An 18,873-nucleotide genomic window follows, 5' to 3' on the forward strand; every position below is an offset into this window, starting at 1 on the left:
AACACAAATGCAGAAAACAAAAAAAATAATATGGAGAGAAGAGAATGATTAAGAAGATACAGAGAAGAAAATATGAAAGATTACAGAAATAAACATAACAAGAAAAACAATAGCGTCCAGCGTTATGCAAAATCACTTGCTAAATTCTGAAATACAGAAATAGAAAGGCACAGATGAAATTACAAAGTGAAAGAAAGTACTTGAAACTACGGAAAGGTAAATATTTTTCAGCAAAATATATTTATAATAAAATGCAGAACACCTGTGCATAAATGTAACATTAAGGTAAGTAAGTCTCTTTGTTTACCAGGTCAAACAGCCCAACATCTCTGCAATGTGTAATCAGTACTGAAACTGAGTTTATTTACATCTGAGGAGATATCTGGCCATTGGGTCCTTGACAATGACTAGTAAAAACCAGGGTGAAGAGTGAAAAAAACAACAATTAATAATCCAGTAACCACTCCGACTCCAGTAACTAATGCCCAAAGATTTAATTCACAGTACCACAATAAAATAAAAATAAAAAATTACATCCAGGTCAAGTGCTTTCATATTATCACTTCATCAGAACAAATTCCTCACCATAACTTCAGCCTTATATAATAGATTCAATTAACTCAATTAGGTACAATCCTGTCTTTTAAAGAAACATACAAATGTCATCTACATCCTAAAAGCTTCAAAAAAACAGTGTGCATTTTAACAATATAGTATTCAAACAAACAGAAATAAAACATCTTTAAAAATATTTAACAGGTATATATATAATAGTAGTTATAGTATATATAACCTGAGACCTAACGTTTTAATGCCCTATATTTTAATTCATGTTTAATACTAATATGCTCATTTAATCCTGGGGTTTCACTAGCATTTAGTCTTAATTGCCATTTGACTTCAGCCCTCAATAATTTATTATTCCAATCACCACCTCTAAAATCATGTCCTACTACTTCTAGTATACCAAACTTAAAACTATGGCAAGGGAACATCTTAATATGTTTACATAGTGCATTTTTTTAATCATTTCTCTTAATACTATAAAAATGCTCATACATCCTTCTACTCAACTTCCCCTCAGTTTTACCTATATAGAATTGTCCACATTCTGAGCAAAGGGCTAGGTAAACCACCCCCATAGTATTACAAGATCCATTCATAAAACTAACCTCTCTATTATATGGACCCACAGTAATCTTAGGAACATCAATGATAAACTTACAATAATCACATGCCCCACATCTAGAGGTACCTTTCAACTTGTTGTTGTTACTGGACTAATTATTTTCCAATAAATACTTTAAATTATTATTCATCTTATATGTAAATAGGGGTTTTTCACCTACAGTTGTTTATACCTCCGTCACCAGTGCCACGTACAATGGAATGCGAGCATCCACTCCTTGTTCAGTCCCTTTCACTAAACATGGAATACATCAAAGGTTAACCGGGCCTACATATAAGGTAAAGTCTTACAATAAGCACTCCACCTGTGTAATTCACAGAAGGTTTAGATATTTTTACAATGCACAGTTGGATTATATTGCATATTTTCAAACAGTGTACTCCTGAAAAATATTTCCCCTTCTGTATTTACAGTAAAAATAAGAAAGGAAAATATTTTATTTTTTAAAAAAATCCTATTTTTCTTTATTCCTTCATTTTCAACCTCATAGTTGACAAAACAATAGCCTTGGGGAGGGAATCCTTGTCAAAAGTGTGAGTTAAAACTGTGGGCCATGCAACTTTGAGAAACAAACTATGACAGAAACAAAAGGAATGTTAATTCAAAACTCATTGTTACCCACAAACCTGTTAATTCAAAACTCATTATTACTCACAAACCTCTTCTACTTACGGGTATTAGGTCTGCAATCTCTGTCCATAAGAGAAGGGGGGGGGATACTTCTGAGGTACTGCAACCTTGAACTTAGCACAAAGTTCTCCCACAGTGACACTTGCAGTTCTCCTGTTCTAAGGAACCCAGTTATGAGACTTGAAATTTCAAATATGCATCCATTTATTTATTGAGCAGGTAGGTAGAGTGGTCCATAGACACACAGATACAGACAGACACACACACACATACACATGCACACATACACACACATGCACACATACACACACACGCATGCACACATACACACGCTCGCACGCACAAACACACACATGCACACACAGACACACACACACACACACGCACACACACACACACACACACACACACACACACACACACACACACACACACACACACAGACACACACACACACACACACACACACACACACACACACACACACACACATACATGCGTGCACACACACACACACACACACACACACACACACACACACACACACACACAGACACACACACACACACACACACACACACACACACACACACACACACACACACACATACATGCGCACGTGCACACACATACACACACACACACACACACACACACACACACACACACACACACACACACACACACACACACACACGCACTGATGGACCTTATCACCTTATCACCCTGTATTAAACATTACTTTCAAGTATTTACCGTTTTCACATCCTGTGCTTGTAACTGTGTCTAAATGAGAACAAATGAATGTTTGTCCAACACCTTGAAGAATAAAGGAAAGGAGAAAAGGAGTGTAGCCCTGCTGTCTAAGAGCTTTTCATACTTTTGTTGTTAATTTAGGTGTTTTATAAAAGCAATGAATGCTTTATTATTGAGCTGATCAAATGAGTTCCAAGCAACAAAAAGATAGGAACAAATGGTCCAGTCCAGTATTTGAGACTGATTAAGATTTCTTTAAATTTAGGATAGAAGGTGTACTCTAGGCAAGGGGCAAGAAATTTAAACTTGAGACAATGCTGTCCTGCCATATTCGTCTTGGTCCCTATGAAGAATACATATGTTAAGATGTTCACTAAGGAAACATATCATGTAGTTGCAGTAGACACACCCCACGGAAACAGACCTCCGAAATCTACCCGTGAAGCAAACCATCTACTAACGACTTGGCATATAACGATCCTTTATTTAAGGGTTGTTAGAAGCAATGAGTATGTCATTGCTTGGAAACAGGTTGCCTGTAATGCTGGGACAGAAGAATATTCTGTTTGGTATGCTTAACTTTGTGTGATGGAGCACATAAGAATACAATTTATGTGTCTCAGAATTCTGAAGGATGAAGCTTTAAGATGTATTTTTGGAAACTACATATTTTCTTTGTCTATAAGATGCGGTAATTCAAAGGTGAAACAATAAGTAGAGCAATTCTGCATTTCCAGTATTACAGGAAACCAGTTTGTAAACACAGCGCTCTACACTGATCGCTTCAAAGCCCGGTCTGTTTAGTGTATTACGCAGACTGCTGAAAGATGATCTTTGCCTGGCATATAATACATCCCTAGACTCTGTTTTGACAAGCTTTTGCACATCTGATAAACAAACAGCATCAGAACTGCTAGATTAAAAAAAAACTAAATTTTGCTTGCGACATAAATAGGCCATGTTGGAGACACAGATATGTTTCTCAGAGAATTGCCATTCTCTGGAACAGGCTCCCCATCCATGTGAGGCAGAGTTCTTCCTATCCCTGTTTAAGCACAACTTGGGCCAATATATAGTCATCAGAAATTCATGCCTGATATGGTGCCTAAGTCTCTGACGGACAAAGGGAGTCAGTAAATCACCCCCTATATAAATCAAATTTGTGGGTCAAATTTGGATTGTACAGCTAGGCTTATAAGGGCCAAATGGTTGATAGCCAGGTATACACCTTTGAGCCTCTGAACCTATGAATGCAAGAGTAAAAGGCATTTGGGTTTTGAAAAGAACAAAGCCATCTCTTCAACAATGTTAAACAAAAATTTATTTTCAATACTGTGTCTACAAGAGATCTTGGATAGAGATCCATAATTCAAAATTCCAAGATCTGGAATTCATTACTAATTCCAAAACACTAAATGCTCTGCAGTTGATTTGTGGTACAGCAACACAGCAGGAACAGCACATTTTAGAAGTAGCTGCTAAGATAACTTAATAATTTAATGTGAAGTTAAAGATCACTGGGGGCAGAAGCATGAGACGGGTGAACAAAGATTTCCTGTGTTTAAAGAAAATTTGATCTTCATGATTCATAACATAAAGACTGTCAGTAATTTGAGCAGATTGGAAAAAAAAGAAAAAAATTGAAAGTGACTTTATCAAGGCAGAAGTACTGGTTGAAAATAAAAAAATACTTTTTTTTAATATACATATTAGAGCCAAAACTGGGCAGTGGGAGGGTGGAAATATGGGTGGGAAAAAAAACGAAAGATAAAATGCACAACACATATCTGACCATTGGCAGGTTCATGCAATGCACTCCTCAAGGTTTAAATGAGGGTGAAAAGCGAGTCACACAGTAACATCAGTCAGTTAAAGCAAAAAGTGACAAACAGGCTTGTCCCTGGAAAAAAGAAACACGCTTTATGGTCTATTCAGTGCTGCAAAGCACCTTATGATTCACCTAGTTCAGTAATTCAGTGGTACCATACTGAGCAGATCCTAGATTTTTAACATAAAACGCTAAATGGAGACAAACAGAAAGAGAGAAGAGCATGGTATCAAAGGGAGTAACTTCTAAACATAGGAAAGAAATGTAAGCGTTTTCATATCCTATGATGTACTGAAGAGGGCATCTAGGTTGTACTAGCCAGGAATCCATTTAGCAGTAGAAAAAAGAGCATGGGAGATGTCAGATCAATTCTGGATATACCACCCTAACTTGTTCAGGAGATTCAAACCTGTGCAGACCAGGTTCTATGACTTTCACAGAAGACATTTGAGCATATAAAGCATGCTGGAGAAGAAGGTGCCAGTGGAATGAATATCACAGGTTTCTAGATACCCAGTTCCCCCTACCCCACCCCTGTTCCTTTTGCCTCAGGCATACCAGCTCTCTGTTGAACTAAATACCGCAGTTCCCTCTGAAACTGGATTCCAGATGTTATTGTCTTCTTACTGCTACATCCAGTTCCCAAGTATGAGCCCTCCACCGCTCTTCCTGAACTCATCACCATTGCATCATGGCCAGGAGGGGTCTCTGGACCAGTACAGTAACACTATTAACAATGTATAACTAACTAAATAAGTAAATATAAATGCCTGTGAGAATGATGTGCCACTCTTTTTGCATCCTTCTCTCACTTTATCTCTCTCTCTCTGTCCGTGTTCTCTTCCAATGTGTGCATTCCAGTCCCTGAAGCCTCTGATCATAGCACTGTTCTTTTTTTTTTTTTTATACTGTCTGCCTATTTTCTGATGGGACATTACTAGTGCTGTGTACAAAGGAAGGATATCAATAGCATCTCCAGATTCTGCTACACTTGCTGATATATTCCAGCATGCTATTGGTCTAAACACCATACTAGCTCATATATCCCAGCATGCTGTTGGTCTAAACACCATACTAGCTCATATATCCTAGCATGCTGTTGGTCTAAACACCATACTAGCTCATATATCCCAGAATGCTGTTGGTGTAAACACCATACTAGCTCATATATCCTAGCATGCTGTTGGCATCAGATATTACACTATCTGATATATTAAAGCTTGCTGTTCGTCTCAGCCACTGCCCTTTCACACTGGTCTGAATGCGCCACCATAAGGGGAATATAATCAGAGATTCCTTTCCTCTTCTGTCCTCTTTAAGCTCATCTCAATTTGTATAGTTTTGCTCAGCAATATGCATCATTTTGCACTGTTCTACAGTAAAACACAGCCAGCACTTGCCTACCCACCCTACAGACTTTTGAAATTCTCACAGGAGATTAATTTCACTGTCTGTTACCACTGTGGTGGACAGTTATGGTAAAAAGGTTAAAAAAGTTCTCCACTGCTGTGTGACATCAGATACAAATATGCTAAAAAGAACTTGTCCAAGCAATGCACCATGTGACAGCCAACCATATTTAGTGATTCCCCTATAATTTGTTAACAAATGCTGCTTTGGTAGTCGTATTATCACAGCTGTCTGATCACTGTCTTAAGTTGTCACAGGATGATAGGATCATAGCTGATCTCTAAGCTAGTGAGTCCATGCTTTTTTTTAAGCCCAGCCGTACTCACAATGGTGAGAATGAAACCCTTTACCATGTGCCTGCAAGGTAGCAACCTTAACCATTATACCAACCACCAACCTTCTGTTAGTAACATAGAACATTCAACTAACTCTCTCTCTCTCTCTCTCTCTATATATATATATATATATATATATATATATACATATATATATACATATATATATATATATATATATACATATATATATACATATATATATATATATATATACACACACACACACACACACACACACACACACACACACACACACACACACACACACACACACACACTTATATTTCAAATTTCCATTTTTCTCTCAGCTTGTGCAGCCTTGGATATTGTATATTTAGATGCTGGAGTTGTAAAGGCATGACTTCAATGTGGAGGTGGAACAGCTTCTTTAAAATGATTAGTATGCTTTTAATTAATACATTTGTTAATCAGGTAAACCCACTGGTCACACTTGTCTCCATTATAGGAGCAACCTTGGAATACTGTCTGGTTAAGTGACTTGCTCAGAGTCACACAATAGGCAAATGAGAACACTTCCTCATAGGATGCAATAATAATAAAATGTGTTTAGGACATGAGGAACATAGGAAGCTATTAATAGTGGACTTGAAATGCTGATGGCAACACTCTGAGATCAGTGACAGCAAAATTAGGCAACATTCTTACAAAGAAGTTATGTACTCACCATAATGTTTCCTCTGTGTTGTCCATTTTCATCCTTCCTGAACCATTGGGTCCAGATCCAACCCTCTCATCTGACTCGGATGTTATTTTCAGCTTGTGGCCACTAACAAACACTCGAGCTCCTACCTTATCCATAATTCTATATCCCCTAACATACCTCAGATCACATTTGCTGGCTTATAGTATACAGTGAAAAATTAGCAACATGATAACATAAATCCATATCTGGAGCTCAACATAAGGAACAGTGGTTTCTTTACAATGTCTTATTCTTCCAGAAGTCAATAGTTCAAAGGTAAGGAGTTGTTGGTGGGGAGGTTGAGGAGGAATGAAAATGGACAACACAGATAGAATGTTATGGTGAGTACATCACCTCTTTATCAAATGTCAGTTTTCATTCATTCCTCAACCACTGGGACAGAGTCCCCAGCTACCTGAAATCCCGGGAAGACTCTAAGGAAGGATATTCCTGAGCACAGTTGAGCCAAAGGCTGCTCTTCCCCATGAAACCAAATCCAATTTGGATCATAGGATCATAGGAAGTTACTAGGCTAATGGCCCTAGGGCCCTTACAAGCCTAGCCAAGTTCCTCTCTTATTTCCATGATCAGTATCTACTGCCCCTTTCCAAGAGGCACACAGGTGGAACCCCCGGGGTGAATTTACAGTTACCCATCTAATAATGTCACATACCAGGTTAAGGTCTTTAGAGCAAGTAACCTGGTATGTGACAGGTATGTGAGCAATAAAGGTATGAGGGGTAGCCCAAGTACCAGTCGCACATATATAATCCATGGAAGCTCTTGATGAAAATACTGAAGATGTTGCCACTGACCTGGTTAAATGGGCTCTCAATTGTTTTGGTAAAGAAAGGCCTAATTTGTTATAGACAAAAGATATGCAATCAGTAAACCATCTGGCTAAGGTTACCTTTGTGACTGGCTTGCCCAATTTGGAATCCACAAAGGAGACAAACAATTGATCTGTTTTTCTAAATTTTTTTGTTTATGTAAGTAAGAATATGATTGCCTGTGAATGTCCAGTAAGTGTAACCTATATTCACCCTTGTTTGTAAAATTTGGAAGGAAAACTGGCAAATTAATAGATTGGTTGATGTTTGATTCTGACACCACCTTAGGGAGGAAGGTAGGATTGGTTTGTAAAGCCACCCTATCCTTATGAAATATTAAGTGAGGAGTGACTTGAAGTTCTGACAGTCTTCTAGCAGAAGTGATGGCTACCAAAAATATAGTTTTTAGGTCAAAATGTTAACTCTCATTTAGCTGCTGGTTTGAAAGGTGAATGAATTAAGGACTGTAATATCAAATTTAAATCCCATGACAGAGCTGGATCCTACCTTATCAGAGGATCTCAAATGAAGGGTACCTATCAAAAAGGCTTTACAAATGTTAGATGAAGCCAAGGAATTTTCAGTCCCAACATGAAAATTCGAAATGGCAGCTAGTTGTACCCTAATAGTTGAGGAGCTGGCTCCTTCATTAAAAATTGTTGCTAAAAATTCAGGGACACTATGTACTGGTGCTGTAAGAAGGTCAATACATTTCTCATCATCATCTTCTTTCAGCTGTTCCTGTTAGGGGTCACCACAGCGGATCATCTGTTTCCATTTCTTCCTGTCCTCTGCATCTTGCTCTGTCACAACAACCACCTGCATGTCCTCTCTCACCACATCCATAAACCTTATCTTAGGCCTTCCTCTTTTCCTGTTACCTGGTAGCTTCATCCTTAGCACCTTTTTCCCAATATGCTCTGCATTCCTCCTCAGCACATGTCCAAATCAACGTAATCCTGCCTCTTTGGCTTTGTCTCCAAACCTTCCAACCTGGGCTGTCCCTCCAATATACTTATTTCTAATCATGTCCACCATCATCACACCCAGTGCAAATCTTAACATCTTTAACTCTGCTACATCCAGCTCTAACTCCTGCCTTTTTGTCAATGCCACTGTCTCCAACCCATATAACATAGCTGGTCTCACTACCCTCTTGTAGACCTTCCCTTTCACTCTTACTGGTACTCATCAGTCAATACATTTCTGCTGTGGCCAAAAAACAAATCTCTTCTTCCATTTACTTCTGTAAAGTTTCCTTGTGAAAGCTTTGTGGAAGACAAAAGTATTTGAGAAACAGAGGAAGAGAGCATTTGTTGTATGGCTATCTGTGGAAGTGGAGAAACCATGCAGTCAGTTTTAGGTTTAAGATATCCAGGTGAATCATGTCTGTTGGGTGAGACTGAAAGTCTGGAATGGGATCCAGACTCCAAGGAGGTTAGATTAGATGAGGTCAAAAGAAGGGGAACCAAATTTGTAAAGGCCAGTAAGGGGCAATAAGGATGACTTTGCTCTTCAACCCAGATGCTTTCTGCAGAAATTTGGGGATTACGGGAATTGGGGGATAAGCATAGAGGAGACCAGAGGGACCAATCATGTAGGAGAGAGTCTCTCAGTGACTCCTTGTTGGGGGTATAATGGCAAAGAACCTGCTGCACTTGTTGTTTAGGGAAGATACAAATAGGTCACAACATGGTTAACTTCATTGACGAAAAATTATTTCTGACACATTCTTGTTGAGAAACCACTCATGAGGTAGTGGAATAGACATGCTGAACTTGTTCACTATCACACTGGCTTTATCCAGAATGTGCATTCATATCATAAATCAGTTAGATGAGATCACCCATTGCCAAACTCTGAGAGCTTCTCGACACAAGGGGTAAGATCTAGTTCCTCTTTTTTTGTTGATGTACCAAACCATGGATATATTGTCTGTCTGAACTGCAATTGTCCCAAAAGGGAGTGAGTCTTGGAAGGCCTGCAATGCTACAAGCAACGCTCTCATTTTCAGGACACTGATATGCAAAGTGGCCTCTTCAGGGTACCATGTGCCCCTTGGACTGTTTTTCCCATGAAGTGCCCCCCCCCCCACCCGCTCTGGAATACATCTGTGGTCACTATGGTCTCGAGTTCATAGGTTCATAGGTGTGTATGAGGTTAATGGCCCTGGGGCCTTTACAAGCCTAGCCATGGGATTACCCTGGCATAGTGCCACTCGACCTTAGTGCCCAGTGCCTCTGTTGAGTAGAGCCACTGGTGTTATCCCTGGGGTGAATTTTCTGTTTCCCATCAACTCATCAAGATTTCTCTTGAAGAGGGTCAGCAAGGTGCTCTGCTGGACATGTATGGGAAGTCTGTTCCATAGCATGGGAAGTCTCTGGGTTATGAACCTGTCCCTCAAGCATGTTCTGTTAATTGTGGTAATGAGGTTGAAGTCTCTGGAGCGTGTGGTGCAGAGGGATTGGGATTTCTTTAGATGTAGCATTTCTAACAGAGCTGGGTCAGACATGGCTTCGTAAGTCAAGCAGAGATTGCCTCTAAGTAGGCGATATGAGACAGAGAATAGTTGAAGTTTTTTGAGTCTGTCCATATAGGACAAGTGTTTAAGGCCTAGGATCCTCTTTGTGAGGTACGTTTGTGGCATTTCCAGTCGTTTCAGGTGTCTAGTGAGGTACATGCCAAATGGGACATTGTACTCGATGACTGGTCTATTGAGGAAAGAGTAGAGGGAGACAATGACCTCATTCTTCCTGGATGCAAAACCCTTAGTAATGGGATGTGCCACATAGAAGGACTTTTGGACTACAGTGGCAATGTGGTGATCAAAAGAGAGGTTGCTGTCAACCTGTGTTCCCAGATCTCTTATAATGCCCTCTGTGTTCAGTGGACTACCATCAATGTGGTAATTCATGGGAACTGTTTTTTTCACAAAGGGACAACGACACATTTTCTGGCATTGAGCTTAAGGCCATGATTGTGACACCAGTCTTTGCTCACAGTGAGGCCAATTCTGTAGGATGTCAACATCACTTGGGTAGTTAGTAATAGCTCCCAACTTACAATCATCTGTGAATGTTGCAGCCAGAGTCCCTTTGTGTTGGCCTGGACTTCAGAGATGTAGATACCAAACAGGAGAGGACCCAGGACCATACCCTGTGGAACTTCACTCGTGACTAATCGGCAGTCTAACGTGGAGTCAGCTATTTTCACATGGTGGGTTCTAACTGTGAGCCAGTTTGCAACCCACCTAGTGATATTGGGGTTGATGCCAAGCTTAGTGAGTTTTTCTATACTTCCTGAGTGGGGAATGGTATCAAAAACCTTGGCCAGATCAAGGTAGGCTGTATGAACCACCTTGCCTTCATCCACACCTCTGGTGATTGACTCAAAGAAGTTGACCAAGTTGAGCAGGCATGATCTACCCTTCACAAAACCAAACTGTGTGGGATCCAGAGTTTGGAGATTCTCTATATCTTTGTTTATTAGGTCCATGATGACGCATTCCATAGCTTTGCATATCAGACTCATCAGGCTAATGGGGCAATAGTTCCCAGGGTCTGTAGTTGCTCCTCCTTTGTGGAGAGGGATGACTGAAGCAGTGCACCATTCAGCAGGGACAAAGCCTGAGGTGAGGCTGTGATTGAACAGGACACACAGTTGAAGTGCCATTTCACTCTGTAGTTCAGTAGAACACAATCAGGGATATTGTCAGGTCCCATAGAAGCTGTATTCTTGGCCTTGGACAGTGCTGTTTTAACCTGTTCAGTAGAAATACTGGGTGCCTGGCAATCTACTGGTATTGTGATTGGTCCTTTGGGGAGAGAGGAGGTAAAGTTGGCACTGAATCTGTCGGCCAGAATACTGGCAATATCTGTTGGCTCGGTATAGGAGTTACCATTGTGCAATAATGCAGAGCAAATCTGGGTATTGCCATGGAGATTCTTTACATAAGTATAGAAGGCCTTATGGTTGTCTTTACTATCTGCTGCAATTCAGTTTTCATACCTAGCTTTAGAGGATTTGATGAGGGATCTCAACTTTTTGTTGAGGCAGATAAGGGAGTTTTTCCAGTCTTGGGACTTCACCTTATTCCACATCAGTTTCCTCCTTCTGTTGTAGAGCTTGTTTATGGAAGGGGACCACCAGATTAGCTTCCTTGTTTTGGAGGAGAGTGTCTTGGTTCTATTGAATAAGGCAAGATCCATGCATTTCTGTATATGTTTGTACAGTGCATTGGTGTATGATTCTGCAGTCACACAACTATTCTCCATTTGCATGGGTGCTGTGAAGTTAGCCACTTCTGTTTTAGGATCCCAAAGTTAGCTTTGGAGACGTTTTTCATGGTAGTTACCTTTGCTGGGGAGGGTGGGAGGGATGTGGATTTCAAGGTGATTAGTTTGTGGTTGGATCTATCCAGGGAGGAACTGACTATTGGTGTAGAGCAATGGTTGCCCATGTTAGTAATGACCAGGTCAAGGATGTTGCTAACTCTAGTGGGGGTAAGGACAAGCTGGTCCAGGGCATTGGAATTAATGAAATCCAGGAAACATTGGACAAGTGTATTGGTACATGAGTAGTTTACCCAGTTAATCGAGGGGTAGTTGAAGTCACCTAGTAATAGAGTGTTAGGTTGGACCCTAAAATTCTCCAGGGTGTTTAGGAACATAGAGTGTGAGTCTTGGGACATGGTTGGGGACATATAGCAGGCTTCGACCTGAATTGCTGTCTTGCCCAATGTTAGCTGCACCTGAAGTATCTCACATGTGTTATGTAGAGCTACCGGTTTGGAGGTGTGCACATCTGTTATGAATATGGAAACACCATCGCATTTGGAGCTTCAATCCAAGTTCTGGGGCCGAAAGGTGTGGAATGAGTTATAGCCTGATAGTGCAGGGGTGCATTCTGTTGCCTTGAACCAGGTCTCTATTACAGTACAAATGCTGATGTTCTCCATTTTAAGGAGTGCCTCGAGTGAGTGCGTTTTGAGATTTAGACTTATAGCGTTGAGCAAAATGACCCTCAGACTGCATTTGTTTGTAGCTGTTACGGTGGTAATTTGGTCTTTAGAACACCACCTAAAAAAGGCACTATAGGAGTGGCAAGAGCCTTGGTCAGTATCCAGAAGCCCAGGGGTGACAGATGCAGGCCATCTCTGGCAAAGCATCGAGGTCTGTCAATCATGCCATCCCAGGCAGACATACTGGATCCCCTTAGAATGACACCAGAAACTCAGCCAATTGTTGAAATCAATCATTTTCTGCTTGTACTGTGGTATCATTCTGGGTGATGGTAGGATGCTGCTCAGGGCTAGGGTCATACCTGCCTGGGCTACATAATCCGAGAGCTCCTCCATGTCTCTTTTCATGTAGTCCAGGGAGGTACGCCTCCGGTCATTCACACCCACATGTATAATGACAGAGTCATATTTGTACCTGTTGTTGAGTGACCTGAGTGCATGCGTTGAGGAAGATTGAAGGTATGGCCTTGTAGAACATAATCTGACTGGATAAACCACCAAAGGTATTTTTTTGCATGTTTGAATAATTCTTATCTGAGTGGACATTTGCTGATGAAGAATGGGCCACTGAGTTGCTAACATCCACTGAAGAATCCTTGTCTAAAATCTTGCTAGTGGAACTAAAACAATAGCCACAGACATTGATCCCAAGGCTGGTAGGGTTCTTCAGGCTGAGATTGTGGAGTTGTGCATTATCTTCCTGATCTCGAATTTGATCGTCTGTACTCTTGACAGAGGAAGAGAAGCTCTCAAGGATACTGTGTTGAAAAGGGCTGCTATGAACTCCAATGTCTGAGAATGTTCTAACTGAGACTTGTTGTACTTATGGTGATCCCCAGATGGGAGCAAGTCTGGAGTACCTGGCCTCGAGCTCTTATCAGTAGATGCCTGGTCTGGGCCTGGTCTCGAGCTCTTATCAGTAGATGCCTGGTCTGGGCCTGGTCTCAAGCTCTTATCAGTAGATGCCTGGTCTGGGCCTGGTCTCGAGCTCTTATCAGTAGATGCCTGGTCTGGGCCTGGTCTCGAGCTCTTATCAGTAGATGCCTGGTCTGGGTGGAAATAAGCCAATCATCCAAGTATGAAAATACTCAGAATCCCTGCAGTCTCTTAACTGCTACTCCTGTCATGCATTTGCTGAACACCCTGGGGGCTGTGGTGAGGCAAACGGGTAATGCTCTGAACTGGTAATGACTGACTAATGGCAGGAAGTGAAAAAACCTTCTGGACTATATCTTCATTTTTATGTGATAGTATGCATTCTGAGATTTTTTTAGACTGCTGAAATCCAAAATCAGTCTCCAGTCCCCTGTTTCTTTGGCACTGAAAACAATCTTGAGTAAGTGTCAGATTCTGTCTGGTCTGCTGGAACCTCTAGGATGACTCCTTTCTTCTAACAGCTTTTGTATTTCTAGTGCTGCTGGTTTCCTCTGACTGGGTGGAACATCAAGACTTTTGCATAGAGGTGGAGGTGGTAGGGAAAAGGGAATTATATAACTCTGGAAATAATCATCTGCATCCATATATCTTTTGCAACATCTAACCAGGCTCTCTGGTGCAGGGATAGATGACCCCCAACTGCCTCCAGAGGTGGACAATCAGATCTCCTTTCAGGACCACTGGTAGGATCTGTCAGAGAAGGAACCTCTAGACCCGTGGCTCTGCAGGCCTCTTCTGCCATGAGGATGACATCTTACATTTGAGTTCCCTCCTCTGCCTTAGGGGATCTATCTCCACAGGCATCTTGGAAAAGACCCTGAGACTTTCTAAACCACATTTTCCAGCCTCCTCATTTATTCATGGAAAAGGTTCTTTGAGGGGGTCAAAAATGTACTCCCACTGCGGAGAGGGTCTTTCTATCTTGCTCTCACCTGTAGAGTGTGTCCATTACTTTAGAGCCAAACAAAGAGCTTCCATCAAAAGGTGCATTGATGAAAGAGGACTTGAAGTTCTCTTCAAAGTCACACAAGTACATTAAGGCATGTCTCCGAATGGAAATGCCTGAACCCACCATGCTTCAGGTACCTTCAGCTGCATGGGAGATAAACTTCATGGATGAGTTAGTGATTGATAGCAGAGAAGCCAACTTTGAGGCCACAGAAGACTGAGCCTCAGAAGTACTGGTCCCAGAGAGGGAATTTGAAAGTTCTTTAATCAGATACCTCTGTAACCTTGTGAAGTGTGCCAAATAATTCACTGATCCGAGTGCAAAGGTCACTAAAGCACATGCTTCCCAAATCTGTCCAACACCCTTGACTCACTGTTGGGGGGGGGGGGTGGACTGAACAATTTTGCTCGGCAAGTTCTTTCTTGGTGGCCACTGCCATGACGTTGGCATCTACAGGCACTCCCTTGCTCCAAAACTCCCTTCCTGCAGGTGGTGGCAAAATCCTGTCTAGTCTTTTGAGGATTGGCTCAACTGTATCCGGTTCCTTCCATGCCCACTTAGAGGTCAAGTCAATGAACTTGTCTGTGGGCAGAGTCAGCCAGGAGGAAGATGGGCCAGACTCAATGTTCTCCAGGAATAACAGTTCCTCTTTGGAAGGGTTATCAGTAGACCAACCACCCCTCTGCTTAAGGATCTCAAGGATGCCCTCAAATGAGGCATCTTCAGATGGAGATCTTAGAGACCCTTCCGCATTATCAAAATTGGTATCTTCAATGATGGATTCCTGGAGGCAGTCCAAGTGCCTACTCTTGCACTTTCTCTTTCTAGGGACTTCTTCATTGGGGTGTTCTGGAGAAGTATTGGATAGCCTGGAGACTTTGGACTGGCTGTCAGTGTGGAGTAGAATGATGTGGTTCATGGCACAGAGACATACAGGTTCCAGAGGGGAGATCCAAGGGTGGATGACTTCCCATGCTTTGGAACAAGATTCCAATCTACATTAGGCAGACCTCCTCACTAACACTCTTCAGGAGAAACCTTGACGAGTGGATGGGAAACAGAAAGTTTACCCCGGGTATCACTTCAGTGGGTCTGCTGGACAGAGGCACAGGGAACTAATCTAAGGGGGTGGCAAAAGCCAACACATTCTGGCTAGGCTTATAAATGCCTTCGGGCAGATAGCCTAGTACGTACCTATGAACCTATGAATCTATGAAATGCTTGTCCTGCAGAAACAGAGAATACTCTCGCCACCATCTCAAAGGCAGAACACCCCATGGAGAAGGAAGTCAATGGAACCAAGAAGGCAAGCTTTCATCCCATTGGCTCCCTATACGATGAAGGCAATCCAACCATGGCAGAGTTTGGAGGTGAGCTATCAAATGCTGAAGCTCTGAGAGGCAGAGACAGCTCCAATAGTTTCAGAGTTGACTCTAACCCCTTTTTGACATTTTTTTTAAATTGCGATGGCTTTTCAGACATTATTTATAATGCAAAAGTCAGAAAAATGACAAAGAAACCTTTTTTTTATATCCGGGAACAGAGAAAAAGAGAGAGATACCAACAATGGTATCAAGCATACGCACAACATGTATAAAAGAGGAAGAAAAGTTTACCAATAATAATAAAAAGAAATACACAAAAGTGTAGGTAAGGAAGTAAAGTAGAAATTACAATAAAAGATATAAAGATATAACAATATAAAGATGTAGAAAGTTTAAATACAATAAAATTGGACTTGTCCCTGAAAACACCACACTAAGCTCGAGAGCTCACAGAGACCATGTTCAAATGTGAAAGCAGCAAATGAGATGTGAGGTATGTTAGGGAATAGAGCGTTATGGGTAAGGGAGGATCCTGACAGTTTGTTTGTGGCCAAGAACTGTAAATAATGGCCAAGTCACATCCGAGGGTCAGAGCTGGACTCAATGGTTGATGAATGAATGAAAATTGACAACAGATTAACTATTTGTCTGAACTGACTGAAAAATGAGCAGTTTTGACATGAAATTTTGAAATGGTGAGGCAAATTGGATCTTTGTTGTGCAAGTGTCAGGTCATTTGACAATAACTAATCATGAAAAAGTATTGCTGACCTTAATGTTTACTACAGGGTCCAGCCAAATCAGGTGATGTTTGCTAACTTCAGGAGGATAAGTTGTGGTAAATAGGACAATGCCTGAGGTTTAGTGTAAAAAATGATGACGTGACTGGCCAATGGCAGCATTAAAACTACAAATATATAAAATAGCTAACCAAAAATGTCAGCTATCAGTTGAGATGCATATATATGCTTTTGAATTGGTCACATTCTTCTGCATATGCAAAAGCCCAAAATCTGAATTGTAAGGCATCCTTTACATTTGCTTTATTCAAGACATTTAATCTCATTGACATGTATATCGTTATGCTTCACAGCAAAACATTTTTGTATAGGGTTCCCCCAGTGAACTCTCTCAAGAATTTGCAAAATCGGAAGTGTACAAATATCTGTATAATCCTATTCTAACTTGGGTCTAACTAATGAAATTAAGGAATTACTTTTTTGCAAATCATTATTATATTCAAAAATTCTCACCTGTGTTATTAATTTATGTTATGAAGCAGACAGAACTTCCAAGCTAAAGTTGCAAGCAAATCTCTAACTTAATGTTAATTATACAACAATTCCCCCATTAATATCCCAAAACGTGCATGCTGACTGGTCAGCATGCACGTTGTAAATCAGACTTATACTAATGGAAAAAGGTCTGGTCGCCCGGTCTTTTTCCATTAGTATAAGTCTTTTTTTATAGCAACAGAGAACGCAAGATCTCCGTTGCTTTTTAGACACTGTCTTGCTATGTTAAAGGAGTTTAACATAGCGAGACAGCTTTAAAAAAAGTAACAGAGATCTTCCTTTCTCCGTTGCTTTTTATAAAGCTATCTCGCTATGTTAAACTCCTTTAACATAGCGAGACACTTTGTAAAAAACAACGGAGATCTTGCTTTCTTCTTTGCTTCCACCCACAGTTCTGATATACTGCGTAAGCATATGCATGCACAGTACATCAAAACTGCCGCAGAATACCAGACAGCTGCGGAAGGGCAGCAAGAAGGCATTATACAATGCCATTATTTAAGAAAAGTAAGTATTTTTTTTCTTAAATAATGTCATTGTATAATAGCAATAACCCACTTCTGGGTGTGGGTAATGCTGGATTTACCCACTGTTGTCTTTGTTTGGCCACTCGGGCTTCACCTTCGTGACCAAACCACACTAACCATGGGTAAATCCAGCATTACCCACACCCAGGCGTGGGTTATTGCTATAATATACAACGCTATATTTTACTTATTTCACAATGTACATATTGATTCATTACCTTATTATAGTTTTATTTTCCATGTATAGTGTTTATTTAAGACCTATTTTGTCCTATTTTATATAATGATGTGTTGTATATAAAACACTTATGAGATACCCTTTTACTAAAACATTATTGTTTTTCCCAGATCTGTTTAACAGCTTATTTCAATTTTGTGCATATTTGTAAACTGATCTTGCATCCCTTCCTACATGATTTAACACTTTTTGCACTGGTACAAAGAGCAACAGAGTTCCTTTTAATAACAGTTTCTAGCTCTTTGATTGCTGTACTATTTGAAACAAAGCAAGCAGTGTACACCTCAAAGGAAGAAGTGTTCCCCTATCATATGTCTTAAAAGGGAGCTACTGCATATTAACTCCCTGGCTAATCCAATCCTGAACACCAGTTATGGCAATGGATCCAGAAAAGACAGTCAGAAAAGCCAAAGTCAAGAATCACAGAGAGTAGCATCAATAGTTAAGAGTGGAATAAATAAAAAAAAATGAAGGGTAGTGAATCTTAGCAGCAGCAAAAGAGGAAACTGGCACAAAAGAGTGTTTAACAGCAAAGCTGTTAAAGAGGCACATCTGAACAGCATTCTCGAGGAAATAGAGGGGAAACTTAATAAGTCCTGGTTGTAGAAGTGCCTAGGATGTGGAGGTCAATCCTATTTGTCTTACAGAAAAAAAATCCTAAAAAGTTATTAAACTAAAGATGCACAATGCAATGGAACTAGATGGGATTTACCCAAAAATGTTTAGAGAACTGATATAAGTGGTATTAATACCATTATTATCTTTAACATATTGTGAGATTCATGCAAATTTCTTAAAGACAAAAAGAAAAAAAAAGTTAAATCCTGATCATATCTCCTTCTAATACATGTTTAACTTTGCTGTCAATATATTTTGCTAAGCAGAGTCATTGATGCTTT

The 18,873-nt window shown here is 40.5% G+C and overlaps 1 protein-coding gene across 1 annotated transcript in view; it reads right to left on the reverse strand.

The window, feature by feature from the left end:
- Positions 1 to 18,873, reverse strand: part of TTLL10 (tubulin tyrosine ligase like 10) — a 750,762-nt gene that overhangs the window by 346,701 nt on the left and 385,188 nt on the right. The gene's annotated exons all lie outside the window — the stretch shown is intronic.

Source organism: Protopterus annectens, chromosome 2.part1 (assembly GCF_019279795.1).
Source record: "Protopterus annectens isolate FY-2018-M chromosome 2.part1, PAN1.0, whole genome shotgun sequence".
Classification (NCBI taxonomy): Eukaryota; Metazoa; Chordata; order Ceratodontiformes; family Protopteridae; genus Protopterus; species Protopterus annectens.